This window comes from Cupressus sempervirens, chromosome 1 (genome assembly GCF_028749045.1).
Source record: "Cupressus sempervirens isolate cs-2001-9-10 chromosome 1, ASM2874904v1, whole genome shotgun sequence".
Classification (NCBI taxonomy): domain Eukaryota; kingdom Viridiplantae; phylum Streptophyta; class Pinopsida; order Cupressales; family Cupressaceae; genus Cupressus; species Cupressus sempervirens.
The window spans coordinates 992,656-1,009,229 of NC_143118.1; the positions used below are offsets into that span (position 1 = coordinate 992,656).

The 16,574-nt window shown below is 38.1% G+C and overlaps 1 protein-coding gene across 4 annotated transcripts in view; it reads left to right on the forward strand.

The window, feature by feature from the left end:
* The window catches only part of LOC149575837 (AFG1-like ATPase family protein), a 259,202-nt gene that overhangs the window by 33,813 nt on the left and 208,815 nt on the right, over window positions 1-16,574 (forward strand). The window contains exon 1 of one of the 4 annotated variants that reach the window (XM_089815719.1): window positions 11,860-13,457. The exons of the other annotated variants lie outside the window; for them this stretch is intronic. The gene's annotated coding sequence lies outside the window, so the exon portion shown is untranslated. Of the gene's footprint in view, window positions 1-11,859; window positions 13,458-16,574 lie in introns of those variants that run through there. 4 annotated transcript variants of the gene reach the window in all.

Below are 16,574 nucleotides of genomic sequence, written 5' to 3' on the forward strand. Positions count from 1 at the left end.
TCTTGCAAAATTACTATTGTAATTGCTTATGTATTTGGCCATAACCTGGAAGGCCTTGCAGCTGGGCATGTTGGATGTAGATGTTATGATTATATTATGAGAATTGACATTATTCTGGATCTAAATATCTGTGTTATTATTTATTCTTCCGCTGTGTGGTTATTTGCTAGGGGCTAGGATATATCCTTTAGGGATTCTCTTGCCTTGCACTATGTCAGAAGGCCATGAATTTTCTCAGAAATGCCCAAACAACAGGCACGACAGAATCAGGAAAGCACTCCAGACTTTAACCAGATACTATAGGCTGAAGCAAAATGAAAAACCAGGCCCAAAGTGCTTAAAAAATTGCAGAAAATTTAAATATGGCGGCTAGGGTTTTTCTCAAACTCTTATTTCCCTCTTAACCTCATGCAACTGCAGTGACGTAGGCAAAGGGTGAATAACTAGGGCCAAAGGCTCACCCAGCTATCCAAACCACCCTGCAAGAGTTAACACAACAGAAGCAAACACAAAGAACAACAACCACAAGAGGAAGAAGAGTGAAATACTTTTATTGATTCATCAAAATATCTTTATACATGCCCAGCTGTAAGGTCTTCTGGGTTACGACCAATTACAAATACAGTCACATTCAAAGATCCAACTGCAAATTCCTACTTTTAGTTCTGCTCTCTAATCTTCTTCCCAAAAACTTACCTAACTCTAAGCCTAAAGACTCTATATATACTTGCCAAAATGGCTTACAGATTATTCTAGAACATTGCATAAGAGGAAGGTCGACCCAACAACGGTCTGGATGCATCCCAAGAAAATATCTTAACATAAATGTCGCAAACAAAATAAATCCCACAAGTCGGCTCGTAGAAATCACGTTCAAATGTTGATGCTCGGCGAATATTGGGTAACTCGGCGAATGAAGAGTCGCTTGGCGTACACTGGGTAACTCGGTTAATGAAGAGTCACTTGGCATACACTAGGTAACTCGGCAAATGAAGAATCACTTGGCGAACACTGGGTAACTAGGTTAATGAAGAGTCACTTGGCGAACACTGGGTAACTAGGTTAATAAAGAGTCACTTGGCATACACTAGGTAACTCGGTATCAACATGCAGAATGAACAAAATGAGCAGGATAACAAGGCAACCTAAGATGCTCCTGCATCAGACAATTGGGGTTGAAAGGAATGATTGTCCTGAATCATTGAGATGTCACAATCTAAGTGGAATCCAACTTAGATTGCGAAATCCATGAAGCATCTTCAATAGGCCTATTCTTCCACTTTACCAAATATTCATAGTAATCTTTTCCTCTTGTGCTCCTGCCAACTCTCTGATCCGATATCTGTTCAACTTCTTCAATCTGCTTCTTAGGATAATCTTCTAATACAACAACTTCATCATTTGACTCATGATACTTATACAAATCAGCAATATTGAATATAGAAGATATATCCATGTCATCAGGTAATTCAACTTCATAAGCATTACCACTATCAAACTTCTTCAAGATCTTACAAGTTGCAAATTTTTTCATCTTCAGCTTACTATATGTTCCAACTGGGAATCTTCCTTTCTTTAGATGAACCATCACCTCATCACCAACTTGAAAATCATGGTGTCTTCTAGACTAATCAACATTCTCCTTATACTTCTGATTGCTTTGTTCCAACCTCAACTTCACTTCCTTATGCAGGGACTCCATAAAATCAACAAATTCTTCTCCTGCAGTGCTTTTCTTTTCTTCACCAGCAACATCTCTCAAATCTAATATACCTCTAGGATGCGTTCCGGTAACAATCTCAAAAGGTGTCTTCCTTGTACTCCTATTCACAGAATTATTATATGCAAATTCAGCTTGTGCCAATACCATCTGCCAATTACTTGGCTTATTCCCAACTAAACGTCTCAGCAAATTTTCCAAGCTTTTATTCACAACCTCTGTCTGTCCATCTATTTGTGGATGGAATGTAGAACTGAGCTTCAGCTCAGTACCCATCTTCTTCCACAAAGTCTTCCAAAAATAACCAACAAACTTACTATCTCTATCTGAAATAATACTTCTTGGTAATCTGTGCAATCTCACAATCTCTTTAAAGAAAAGTTCAGCAACATGCTCAACATTTGATGTTTTCTTACATGGTACGAAATGAGCCATCTTAGAAAATCTGTCCACTACAACAAATATAGAATCATACCCCTTCATTGTTTTAGGGAATTTGATGTCTTCTTACATGGTATGAAATGAGCCATCTTAGAAAATCTGTCCACTACAACAAATATAGAATCATACCCCTTCACTGTTTTAGGCAATCCAAGCACAAAATCCATACTAATGTCAGTCCAAGGTTTCTCAGGAACAGTAATAGGTGTATACAAACCAGTATTTTGACTCACTCCCTTTGCAACTTGACAAACTCCACAACTCTTTACAAATTTTTGAACATCCTTATGCATTTGTGGCCAATAATACTTCTCTTTCAGAAAACTCAATGTCTTATCAATTCCAAAATGTCCAGCTAATCCACCACTATGCTTTTCCTTAATCAAATTCAACCTCATAGTACTTCTAGGAATACACAACTGAATACCTTTGAACAACATACCTTCTTGAATGAAATATTCATTGTACTTACTTATGTGGTCTATCAGATTTGGTGCTTTGCACTCTCTCCACGCCTCAGAAAAATCAGGATCAACATCATACGATTCTTTCATTTCATCAAAATTAAGAACTTCAACCGTCATTTTAGTCAACAAAGAACGTCTTCTACTCAATGCATCAGCAACTTTGTTAGTAACTCCACTCTTATGCTTGATCACAAATGTAAAACTCTGCAAGTACTCAACCCACTTCATATGTCTTTGATTCAATTTATGTTGACTTCCCAATTATTGTAAAGCTTTATGATCAGTATATAACACAAACTCCTTAGGAATCAAATAATGTCTCCATTTCTTCAATGCTTAAACAATGGCGTAAAATTCTTGATCATACACAAAATACTTCCTTTTAGCATCATTCAACTTTTCACTAAAGAAAGCAACAAGCTTACCTTCTTGATTTAATGCAGCTTCTATTGCATTACCACTTGCATCATAGTCAACTTGAAATACTTTGTTGAAATCAGGTAAAGCCAATACAGGTAATTCAGCAACCTTTTGTTTCAAAGTTTCAAAACTCTTATCAGCGCCATGTGTCCACTTGAATTCCTTTTTATCTCCCCTCATTATTTCAGTCATAGCATTACAAACAGCACTGAAATTCTTTATAAACTTTCTGTAAAAAGTAGCCAAACCATGAAATGATCTTACCTCGCTCACATTCTGAGGTGTAGGCCATTCCAAAATTGCTTTAACCTTCTCAGGATCCATCCTCAATCCATCAGCTGAAATCACAAATCCCAAATACACAATCTCCTCTTTTATAAAGAACACTTTTTCAGATTAATCAGCAACTTTTCCTCTTTCAACCTCTGCAATACTTGTCTAATATGCTCAAGATGTTCTTCCTTAGTGTTGCTGAATATTAGAATATCATCCAAATAAACAATCACAAACTTACCTAAGAATCTTTTCAGAACTTCATTCATCAACCTCATGAAAGTACTAGGTGCATTAGTCAAACCAAAAGGCATAACCAACCATTCATACAACCCATCTTTTGTCTTGAAAGCAGTCTTCCATTCATCACCTTCTCTGATTCTGATTTGATGATAGCCACTCTTCAAATCAATTTTGGTAAAATACTTTGCTCCACTCAAACAATCCATTATGTCATCCATCCTTGGCATAGGAAACGTATACTTCATTGTTATCTTGTTAATGGCTTTGGAATCAGTACACATTCTCCATTCTCGATTCTTTTTAGGTGCTAATACATCAGGGACAACACATGGACTCAAGCTTTCTCTGATCAAACTTTTCTGTAACAACTCATGCACTTGTCTGTTAAGTTCCTCATTCTCTGCAGGTGTCAATCTATACGGTGCTTTGTTTGGCAAACTAGCTTCAGGGATCAGATCCATACAATGACTTATACTTCTTACTGGAGGTAAACCATCAGGAATATTATCAGCAATAATTTCTTTATACTCATTCAACAACTCTGCAATTTCTTCTGGCACTCGGTCAATACTACCATCTGTCATTCGGTCACCACTGACTAGCACTCGGTTAACACTATTTTCTTGCGCTCGGTCTCCATTGACAAAACTCGGTTTTCTTGGAGTTATAGCAAAACAGACTTGATTCTTTTTCATTTCCTTTTCAAATTGTTTCCCATTAACCATGCAAATTTTTACAGCACTACAATTAACCTCATCTGGACTTTCGATCAAAGGCAACAATGTTTGTTTCTTCCCATTTACCCAAAGAGTATATTGATTCAATCTTCCATCATGTACAACATATCTATCATATTGCCAAGATCTACCCAACAAAATATGACAACAATCCATGGGCATAATATCACACAAAACTTCATCAAAGTAATGTCCAATTTTGAACTTCACAAGGCATTGCTCACTTACCAATATCTTATGCTCATCTTTGATCCATGAAACATGATAAGGTTTGGGATGTTTCATCCTCTGCAAATGCAACTTTGTAACCAGCTCTTCTGATGCCAGATTTGTAGAACTTCCACTATCAATGATCACTTTGCAGCATTTCCCAACCATCTTACATCTTGTCCTAAATAGACTTCTCCTTAAAATAGGTTCCTCATCACTTCCTTTATTACATAAGGTTCTTCTCACCGTTAGATTTTCTCTAGCCTCAGGTACACTTGGTGAACCCTCATCATTTTCTTGAATCACAACATTTCTGTTACCTTGCGTACTTTCAAAGGATCTACATTCAAAAGATCTATGTCCCTCTTTACCACATCTAAAACAATTACCATGAAATCCACCTCTAGAATAGAAATTACCTCTTTCTCGATAAGAACTAGTGCCTCCTCGGTAAGAATTACCAGTTTTCCATTCGGTCTTGCCTTTGTCATCATTCTTCCATTCAGATTTGCCTTTATCCTGCACAAAACTTTCAGATCGGCCACCTTCACCATAAGATCTACCTCTACCTTTCTGGAATTTGCCACCTCTACCTCTTTGTCTTTGTTCATGCTTCTTTGTCAAGATCTCCTCAGCCTTCAAGGCATACTGGCATGCTTCTTCCACACTTTCCAACTTCACAAAACTTATCTCATCTTGTATTCCAGATCTCAATCCATTAATGTACCTTGCAATTTTCTCAACATCATCATCCACATGTCCAGATCTAATGTCTAGTCTATAGAATTCCTCAGTATACTCTTTCACAGTCATGTCTTTTTGCTTCAAATTTTGCATCTTTCTCAACAAGCTAACTTGGTAATCAGCAGGAAGGAATTTGTTCTTTACATTGTTCACCATCTTTGGCGAAGTTCTAATCTTCTCCTTTCCTCTCCTTTGTCTATCAGTTTGCAAGTGCTCCCACCATAGTGATGCATGACCTTTCAACCTAGTGATTGCAATCTTCACCTTTCTATTATTAGGCGTGTTTTCATGCTCAAAGAACTTCTCCATATCAGAGATCCAATCCAACACACCATTGGTATCCAATTTTTCATCATAAGGAACAACTTCTACAATAGGCTTTGAATTTTCCCTAGACAATATTTGCAACAATCTTTCCTCATCTTGATCTTCTTCAAGTTTTGGATTATGGTTTGGTGCTGCTGCTTCATCATCACTTACATCATCAAGATGTGCTCCTCTCCTCTGGGCTGTCTCCATAGCATCTAATCTGGCTACAGTTTGTCTCAACTGATCCAATATAGCATTATCAACTGATTTAATTTAGCATTACCAACTGATGTAGGCAAAGGGTGAATAACTAGGGCCAAAGGCTCACCCATCTATCCAAACCACCTTGCAAGAGTTAACACAACAGAAGCAAACACAAAGAACAACAACCACAAGAGGGAGAAGAGTGAAATATTTTTATTGATTCATCAAAATATCTTCATACATGCTCAGCTGTAAGGCCTTCTGGGTTATGGCCAATTACAAATAGTCACATTCAAAGATCCAACTGCAAATTCACACTTTTAGTTTTGCTCTCTAATCTTCTTCTCAAAAACTTACCTAACTCTAAGCCTAAACACTCTATATATACTTGCCAAAATGGCTTACAGATTATTCTAGAACATTACATAAGAGGAAGGCCGACCCAACAACGGTTTGGACGCATCCCAAGAAAATATCTTAACATAAATGTCGCGAACAAAATAAATCCCATAAGTTGGCTCGTAGAAATCACGTTCAAATGTTGACGCTCGGCGAACATTGGGTAACTTGGCGAATGAAGAGTCGCTTGGCGTACACTGGGTAACTCGGTTAATGAAGAGTCACTTGGCATACACTAGGGAACTCGGCAAATGAAGAATCAATTGGCGAACATTGGGTAACTAGGATAATGAAGAGTCACTTGGCAAACACTGGGTAACTAGGTTAATGAAGAGTCACTTGGCATACACTGGGTAACTCGGTATCAACATTCAGAATGGACAAAATGAGTAGGATAACAAGGCACCCAGGATGCTCCTGCATCATGCAGAATGAGAGGAAAAGAAAGTTTTTATTTTACTTTAGGTTTCATTTCCAAAATGCTTTAGCATAGAATGCCACGTCGCTTATCATCATACAAGTCTTCATCGACTTCTTCTTCCCCTTTTTGTACTTATAATAAGTCATTTTTAATATATTGCGTTCCTTGGGTTGGTGAGGGCCTTTAGGGATTTAATAAAAAATGTATATTATTTAATCCCTTTTAGTTCTTATTTATACTATAAGAAATGCGTCTATTCAATGTAATTAGTACTGATTTGTAAAGTGTCTTGACAATTTTTGAAGTTTTATCCCTGTTTTTCTGCCTTAGGAATTTTGTCAAACACTTCCCTTGCAGCCTCAGTTTGCTGATGTTTGTTGTTTCGCTATGATTTTCGAATGCCAATGATATTGATGAATACAAATGATTGCAAAATAACTAATTGGAAATCAAAGTGATATGCAACTTCTTTTTATTATTTTCCAAATGCAAGTACATGAAATTCTGATGTAAAATGCACACTTACAGCCAAGAGGTATTTTCACAAACACTTGGTATGCATCCTATGACTATGCAATGAGACGTTTTTACAAACATTTGGCATACAAACTGAATAGCTGAATTAAGTTGATTTTCCTTTAATACTTCAATGTTCACCATGACTGAATACTTTGGTAACAAAAGACATATATTACTTGTCAAATGTATTCATTTACAATTGCCAAATGTAAATACCAAAAGAACCTGGAATAAGTAGCTGAGATGACATGCTTTTTGGCTTTGCTTTTTTTAGATTTGCTTTTTCAGACTGCTTTTTCGGACTGCTTTTTCGGCTCTGCTTTTTCACTTTGCTTTTTCGGGTTGCTTTTTTGGATTTGCTTTTTCGGACTGCTTTTTCGGCTCTGCTTTTTTGGATCCGCTGCGAAAACTGAAACCTTTATTCTTGCCAACTGATGTCAAAAATTAGATGCACGGGCTGAACAAAAATCACAGAATATTATCTCCCAATTAATCACAAATGAATTGGCTGAATACCAATTCCTCCACTCCCAATTAGGGTTGATATCTCACGACCGAAATTGGCACCTTAGAGTCTTCAAACCCTCAGGCAAGTATGCAAGCATTAAGGCTCTCAACACAATAGATGAATATGCAACTCAAGATGTGTAAAATGACCCCCCAGAGGCTCCTTATAAAGATTTCACGAGCAACTCCAAGAAGCTTCTAGAGGAATCCAACACTTTATTATTTTAAGTGACTTTTTGATATTTTATTATGTTAGTCACTTTAATATTAAATCAATTAAATATAAAGTTACTTTTTAATATTTCATTGTTTAGTAACCTTATAAGTAATTAATTTAATATATCTTTTTCCCCTTATTTCTTCCTTTTTAGCCTCTGGGGAAAATAAAGGCTAAAATAAAATATGTAGCTGGTGCCTGTCAAAAAGGGGACATTACATAATCAATTGATGCAATATAAATCAATTGATTAACACTAAAATAATTAATGCATTGTTGCTTAAAATTTTGAAAAGGTAAAAGGTATAAAGGAATTGAAGGAGTCTTAGTCAAAGAGGAGGTGAGGTGTAATCATGTTGGATCAAGAATAGGGTTTTTGTATTGATCAAGTCTTGTAAAAAGAGTGATAGTTCATTATTTATGCCATGTGTTGTAACTTTCCACTAGACTTTTAGTTGTTATTAAAGATAGTGAGGAGTCTTTAGGAGATTTTTGAGTAATATCCTCTGCAATATAACCAAGAGGAATCCATAATCAAACTGACAATTACAGCTCAACCAAACTCCAAAATCACAACTGCCATAGTCAGAAACCCACAAGACACAAATTCTTAGAACATCAGAACCCAAGTAAAGTGGATAAATCAAATTGCCAACACAGTAAATACCATCAACGCATCCCACTGGCCTATACGGAATGTACAATCCAACTCTGCAACAATGGTGAACGCTCCCGAATGAAACTGTACCAAGTATGGAGAATCCACACACTGTACAACTCCTGCAGTCAACACAACTCTGCAAATCATCGACCATTGTCTCATAACCATAACTCCCATGCACCGTTGATGGTGAAAAGACATCACAAGATAAACAACAAGAAATGGAACCCAAACCAAATTTGCCTGCCATCAACTCCTCAACACAAGGATCAAATGCTAACTGATGTACATACCTTGTAGTATAATGCTGATAAAAAGAACCAACCTCAGTCAACAACTCACCATGAACAAGTGATACAACCCACTGTGACTGATCACCAGCTAAGTCAAGAGATGTCATAGCGAAAGGAGTCGAATCAATAACAACAACCGCTGAAGCATCACTCCCAAACTCCTGCTCTAAGTCATGTATTATCAAGCTATCAACCACAAAATCTATCGCCATGTCATGCCCTTCACAACTCTCATCTCGAGGCGTCAAACCGTCCCATAACTGATGACAAGCACTAGGAACCAAAGTACATCTCTGTATCATCATCTCATCAACATGGTCATCAAAGGTAAATTGATGAGCATACCTCACAGTGTAATACCGATAGAATGCGCCAATCTCAGTTAGTGGCTCAGACTGCAATCCAGATGAAACTAACTGCAATCGATCATTAACCATGTTGGAACTGACTACTACCTCCAAAGACATCACCAAGGGAATAGTATTACTAGCAGGAACCATGCCAACTGCCGGCTCACCAACATCACACATGATCTTTGATACAACATCTCTAGTCTTTGTGCCATCAGTACTAGAGGCCACCACTATGTCAGGCATACCACAACAATCTGCTACAACAGCCAACTCAACTGAACCTGACTCTAGTGGGAACGAACCCGATATGCCAATGTTAGTATCAAGGATGGATGCATCCCCATCTCCACTGTCTTTGACAATCTCGACCATGGACATCCTCGGATCACCAGGCACCACAGCTTGTGACTGTACAGAATCTGGTAAAGACTGCAGTCGCTCTAACTCCATGGTCACCTTAGCCAAATGAAATTGTGACTCCTCGAAAGCCAACTGTGTACTCTCAAGAATCTCAGAAGTCACCTCGAGCTGCTGAGTAAGCTCACTCACCTCATCTTCCTTTGTCAATAATGCATCGTATGCTGTAATCCCCCACTCCATAAGATAATCTCTATCGGCTACCAACTGCATATAATTCTGTCTCAGGATCCGAATAGCCTCCCATAAGGAGTGAATCTTTGTCAAGGAAAGATAATTGCTTCCCTGCTCATCACTAGTAGAACCCCATCCATAAACTGCTAACAACTGACGAGCAGCATCGAAATGTTGGCAAGCGATAGCAATGTCTCACTCACTAACTCTCAACTGACTAGACACATGATGGCACTGGCTAGACTGTCTCCTACCAACCTCCTCTGACACACTGTCTAAAGGAGTATCCTCAAAGTTACTGGTCTCTAGAGTATTACCATCCATATCCTGCGAATCAACTCCAAAGCTCATATCAACATATGAAGTATCAAAAACTGTAGCACCGCTATCCAACTCCTCTGTACCAAAAGAAATTGCCAAGGAAACTAAGTCTTCAAAACTGCCCACTGCATCATCCTGGATGTCATCAATGCCAATATGATCCTGGGACTCATCTGTACACACTGCCAAATATGAAAGATCATCAATACATTCCAGCAAGAATGGTCGACTGGATATATGAACAAAGCCCGACACCGGTGTATAAAAACTAATACCAACATCGGACAAGCTGCTGGCACAAGAAAAGACAACACCGTGCAATCTGCTAATCAAATCCATGATAGCACCCAAACAATCACTGTTGCCAAAAACTATTAAAGATCTCCAGTCAATTGAATCCCAAACGCCAATGAAACAATCTCGAGTCCATATCCGTAAACTAGAATCAGCTGGTAACTCACTCCTTAGCTGAGTAATATGACCAATACCAACTAACTCCACATACCTGTCTAACATTGTCCCTGTATCCTAGATGTGAATGCAAGATGAACTCACAACATTATCAATGACCACATATGATTTACGTGCCGCAAAAAGCTGAGTATCAGGAGTGCAAGATGAAACTAAACTCAACTCCATGCCATGCTTATCTCCATGTCTCTCCCAGTCCTATAATGCCAATGGAGTATTCACCAAAGAAGCTTGAGTGTCCTCAAGCTCGCGAGAAAGCCTGTCAACTTCCTCCTCCTTCCTCCTCAAGGCATCTGAATAGTCTCCGACAAGGCTAAGAAGATGGTCACGATCTGATAGAAGATGTAAATAACTCAACTTCATCGTTCCCATTCCTTCCCTACTCACCTGTAAGTCAACACAAGAAGACTTTGCCTGAACTCCCTTATGTCTATCTTATAACTGAATCATTCGGATGTGATCCTCTATCATATCCCGCATCCTGTCATGATGAGATAATGAAGTCATAATACTGTCTTCGCTCACCTTCAGCTGGTTGGACAAATCATGTGAAGTACTACCAGCCTCAACCTCATGTGACGAAGCATCTATCTGTGCCTAGTACTCTCTCTCAGCAAAGTCATGAATGCTCAATGTCTGCTCATCTCTACCAAGTATCTCACCATCATGCACAACAACATCCTCATAATCATCATTTGAACCCACTACGTTGTGGTCACTGCTTGTTGGAACTAAACCATCCCAAGTACCTGTGACATCACCCTCTGACGACCTATATACAATTGTCTCAACTTGAGTATCAAGTTGACCATTACTATCAATCTGCGTAATATCCATTCCCACTACCTTCTGAAGTATTGTGTGCCCAACATCTTCCTCCAAGCTAGTCTGATTTTTGTCCTCCCTAGATTCGGCTATATGCTGGTCACCAACTGCTGCAAACTCCTTGTAGAGGTTTCTAGATACCTCACTTGTAGAGACCTCTTGTTCCTCTTTGTCTTTGTTCTGTGATGTAGTCGTAAACATGAAAACCATCAATTCATTCATCCTTTTCTGACTTTCATCCAACCTTTTCAAATTTTGTTTAAGCTTCTTCATATCCTTGTCCCACTGCTTCTGGGTACTTGAAGTAAACATGATTAACTAACTGATTCAATGTCCAATCTACCCAACAGGATGGCAGGTCAATAGCTCTTATACCACTGTAATAACCCCAACAGGTTATAACTTCTTCAAACACCAAAAATCTTTATACTTCATTTGTTTGACATTTCGTCAAACACTTTGCAAGCAAGCTCTGATACCACTGTAATAATCTTGCTCAATTCCGACCTTAAAATGCTGATTGAAGGCTCAAATTTTGTCAAACACTTTGCATACAAGGGGTCATATGACTGATATAACTTTTCAGATTGCTGCAATGACTCTTGTTTCAATTTGCATCAAAGAGAATACTTAAAAAAAAACTCCAGAGTGTCTAAACAATGACCTAACATGAATGTGCAACTAATTTTGACAATATTCAATACAAATATTAGACTTAACTACTTGCAATATGCAACTACAGCAACTAGTGATTATGACAAATACTTTGGATGCAACCTAAGATGGCATTAATGCACTTACAACCAAGTGTCATTAATATAAACACTTAATATGCAAAATTATAACATTATTTATGCCAAAAAGAGAACTTACAGCCAATTGACATTTTGTCAAACAATTGGCATGCAAACTAATAAGCTGATCATCAAACTCTAGGTTTACAATATAGATAGTCTAAAAATTACAATGCTCTTTAATTGCAAAATCCTAGCCTTCCTTTGATACCAATAATGCCAAATGGCAAACAAAGACAAGTACAATATGGAAATAGTGAAGTGCTGAAGCTATATTTTGTACTCAGCTGAAAACCTACTTTTCTCAGAAAATATGCCAAATGAGAAGTGAAGAACTTGATTGTAGATGGCTGTAATAATTTTCTACAATGCTGCCCCTTCTGCTTTGCTTTTTTCCGATCTGCTTTTTCCACTTGCTTTTTCCGGATTTGCTTTTTTCCGTTTTTGCTTTTTCGAACTTCTTTTTTCGGAGCTGCTTTTTTCGGACTGCTTTTTTTTTGGATTTTATTTTTCGGCCTGCTTTTTCCTGACTGCTTTTTAATGGCTTCCTATAATTTCAGACCTGCTAGAAATGACCTCCAATAATTTCGGCCCTGCTAAAATTGCCTCCTGAAACGCTGAAATGCTGAAAATGACCTTAGGCCCAATGATGCCCTAGCTGAAGTGACTGAAGTATCACCTCCAAATGTGCAACCCTTCAGAAGATATTTCACTTTCTCAGTTATGCTAATCCAAGGGAGTTTTCGTTCCCAAAGATCAATTGACTATCTGAAACCACTTGGCTCCAGAATAGACTATGTGACTGAATCACAATTTGATGTCAAGAGAGAAATAAACAACTGGATGATTAGAATGAAGCCCGAGGTGCCTATTTATTCTTTTTTCTCCACTTTCTCCAGAAGCTTCTAGAACATTATTTTATTTTATCTATTAAGTGGCTTTATAGAATATTTTATAATTCAAGTCACTTTATTAAATTAATTAAATATAAAGTTACCGTTTAATATTTATTTATTTGATAACTTTATAAATAATTAACTTAATATCACTTATTTATTTAATTAAAATAATTAATTAGTCATCGTCATAAAATATTCATTATTTTGGACAACTTAATTAATTAAATTAATTAAATCAAATTGCCTTCAAAATGGGGACATGACAGAGGAGAGACCTTTGGTTGCTATCATTGTGTTTCCAATATTGTTTCAGATTGGAGATGTATTTCAGAACCTTGGAGAAATATATTGAGCATTTGGGATCTATCTTTGGTGTCATGTCTTCGTATGCAGATTGATGATTGATATCCCTTATCGTGTATTTTCTGAAACCTTTCAGATTTGTCTCATTAAGCATCTTTCCGTGACTGTTATTGTTCTATACTGGTTAGAAGTTGTACTAGTTTTTGCATGTGTTAAATGTGATTAAGTTCTTTTTAATACCTTTAAATATTGGGTCTTCTTTTGAAATACTTATGTGCAGATCAATGTGTCAGAGATTGTATCAGTCCATAATTGCTAAATGTTCAACTTGTGTTTGAGGAAATACTATTTTCACTTCAAAATCCTTCTAGTGTATCACCATATCTGTCTATGCATTTCTAAATTATCAGTCATTCTTACCACTTTTCTTCACAAGTTTCGTTGATCTTTCCATTTTTAAAGTGATTCACTATTTAAAACTTATTGGAACTGGCCTATAACCCAGAGGTTCAGTCTTGTTATAGGCCACCCAAACCTTTGACTGATCCCATGTTCTCTGGAAATCTCTAGTGTTTTGGTGCTTGAGATAGGGTGCAATTTCTGGAGGTAACAGGGACATTACAGGTTAAAGGCAGTTAGGGCATTCTAGCAGCAGCAATACATAGGCTGCGATCATAAATTCAAGGTACCGTTTCAAGTTTAAAGCCATGCTGGGAGTTTAACTTATATTCTGCAAACTGAAGGTGGCATTTCATGTTTGTTGCCTTGGCAGCGACATCCAAACATACTGCATATCATACCAGGTTCTTTAGAAATTTACTTTGCTCAATACAATTGCTCATTGCAATTGCAAGCTTCTATAATTGCAATTGTTCATTAATGCCTTGGTAGTCATAGTAATTTAATTTGTGTCAATTGTTTTAGCATTTATATATTCCGAAAGTACAAAAAAAAGTTAAAACATATATCCCCAAAAACCAAAAAAATTGCAAAATGCATTCAAAACTCTTCAGCATAATTCTACAATGAGGCAGCAGGGCTCTTACAAATCGCTAGGTCTTGCAGCCTCTCTTCAGTTGAGTGTGAGGTTACCTTCTTTCAGTTGTGACTTATACAAAAAGCGGCCTCAGAATTCATGAAGCTCTGTTTCTTCCTGAGATCAATATTTTTGGCCCCTTTCAATGTTGTGATTACAAACTCAAGCAATAAATGGAGCAGGTAAATCATAGGGTAGAATATCTTTTCTTTAGATCTCAAGTTTACCATCTTTTAGGTTTGATACCATGTAGAAAATCGCAGACAATAAAATTATATATTCTATTTTCCAAATAGATGGACCCAGAGATCCTTAAATAGGTGCATGTATGGAGAAATGTGTCTTTTTCCTAGACATGTCTACACATGATAAATGTAGCATAGTCTGATAAAATATAGTTTATATTTTTTACATATTTGAATGAAAATTGAAAAATGTATTGAATACACTTACACATTTTGTACTAATTACAGTAAATTAAGTCAAAACCTTTTAGTCACAATGAGTGCTATACTAGTAAATTGAATCTCATATTTCTCGAGCTGCTTTACAGGCTTGTGATAATATCAAGGATTTAGTTAATATTAAAGAGCTAATCCAAAGTGGCCAAGGCTAGAAAATAAAAGCATACTTGAATGCTGTTGAAATTTTAATATTTAATATAGACCTAACTCGAATGTTCTTTGTGTTTACCGTATGGGGTAAATAGATTAATGCACACAGACAATAGACAAAAAAACAATACTTCTTTTATTATTCACATATGCCAAAGAGATTACATAATGCTTTTCATGATTACAATGATCTCGGAAGGTGTATATATACTTTCCAAAACCTTCCCGAAGGGGTCTGTCGGTTACATAACAATCACCGAGGGGCCCGTCAGCTACATAACAAGAACCTTCCCGAAGGGACTCGTCGGTTGCTTTACAATTTTACCGACAACATCATCCCCCCCCAAAAGAAAAGTCATCTCCGGACGACAATACAACAAAATTCAAAATAACCAAAGTACATCAATACATAAATACTAAACAGAGGGATGCATCCCTAGCGTAGTGGCCGTCCGCGCTCTCAACTCGTTCAGCTCCACCCGTAGCTTGTAGACTTGCTCTTCCCTAACCTTCAGTTCTGCTTTTGCCTCCATTTCAAGCTCTAGAGCTGACTGCATCATATCTGCAGTTTTCCCCAACTCTTTCTCCTTTCCTGCTGCCATTTGTTCCTTTTAAGCTACCAACTGTTCCTTTTCTGTTGCCAACTTTTGTAGCTGACTTTGTCTGTCTAACAGGGCTGTCCTCTCGGATTCCTAGGCCGCCCTCTCTGACGCCAACCTGGCAGCTGACTCTTCTCGAGCCCTCTTGGTTGCTACCTGATCTGCCTGGCTCCTCCGAAGAGTGTACTATGCCTCCCTGTATAATTTCACTACCTCACGAATCAAAGCCTCTACTCGGCTTTCCATCCTAGAATCTCTCGTTGTGGCCCAGTCCTGTCGCATCTTTGCAGTCTCCACATCCGGCCATCCCCGCTCCTTAAAACAAACTATAAAGGCAGCTGGGCATCCTAATCACATAAAAGATATGACTCCCTCTAGCTCCTTCACTATTGAGTCCAACGCCTGAGTCTCCGCCGAAGCTAACACTTGGCGAGCCCGCGTCGCTAGAGTTGCTACATTAGCAAGAATTGCCTCTCTCATCCCCATCTCCCCTGCTACTAGATGTTCCTACTCCACACCCATAGCCGTCTCTACTACTTCCGCTATACGCTCAACAACACTATGCGATGGTCCCACATCCTGAAATGGCTCTGCTACATGTGCTTGCTGAGTGTCATCCTTCGGAATGTCATCCCGTGTCGGTGTCTGCATATAGGCCATCCAAGGACCTGGAGTACGGTGGAACTGCATACCCAAATAAGTACTCAACCGTTGAGTTCTACTCTCCCTATCATGCTCAGGTGATGCTGAGAGTGCTGTATCTATCGTAACTACTGCATCCGACCCTACCACATCCAAGTGCACACCAGGCGTACTTTGGCTCTCTGCTATTTTTGGTATTGGTAAGTTGGGTACGTCCATGGCAGTCTCCTCTTCCCCCTTCGACACACTCTCTACTATAGGTGCCATAGATTTTGGTGCTGGTTGTGCTTCGGCAGGTGCCACGGTTTCTACTACCGGAAGTGCTTCAATAGGAGCTGACA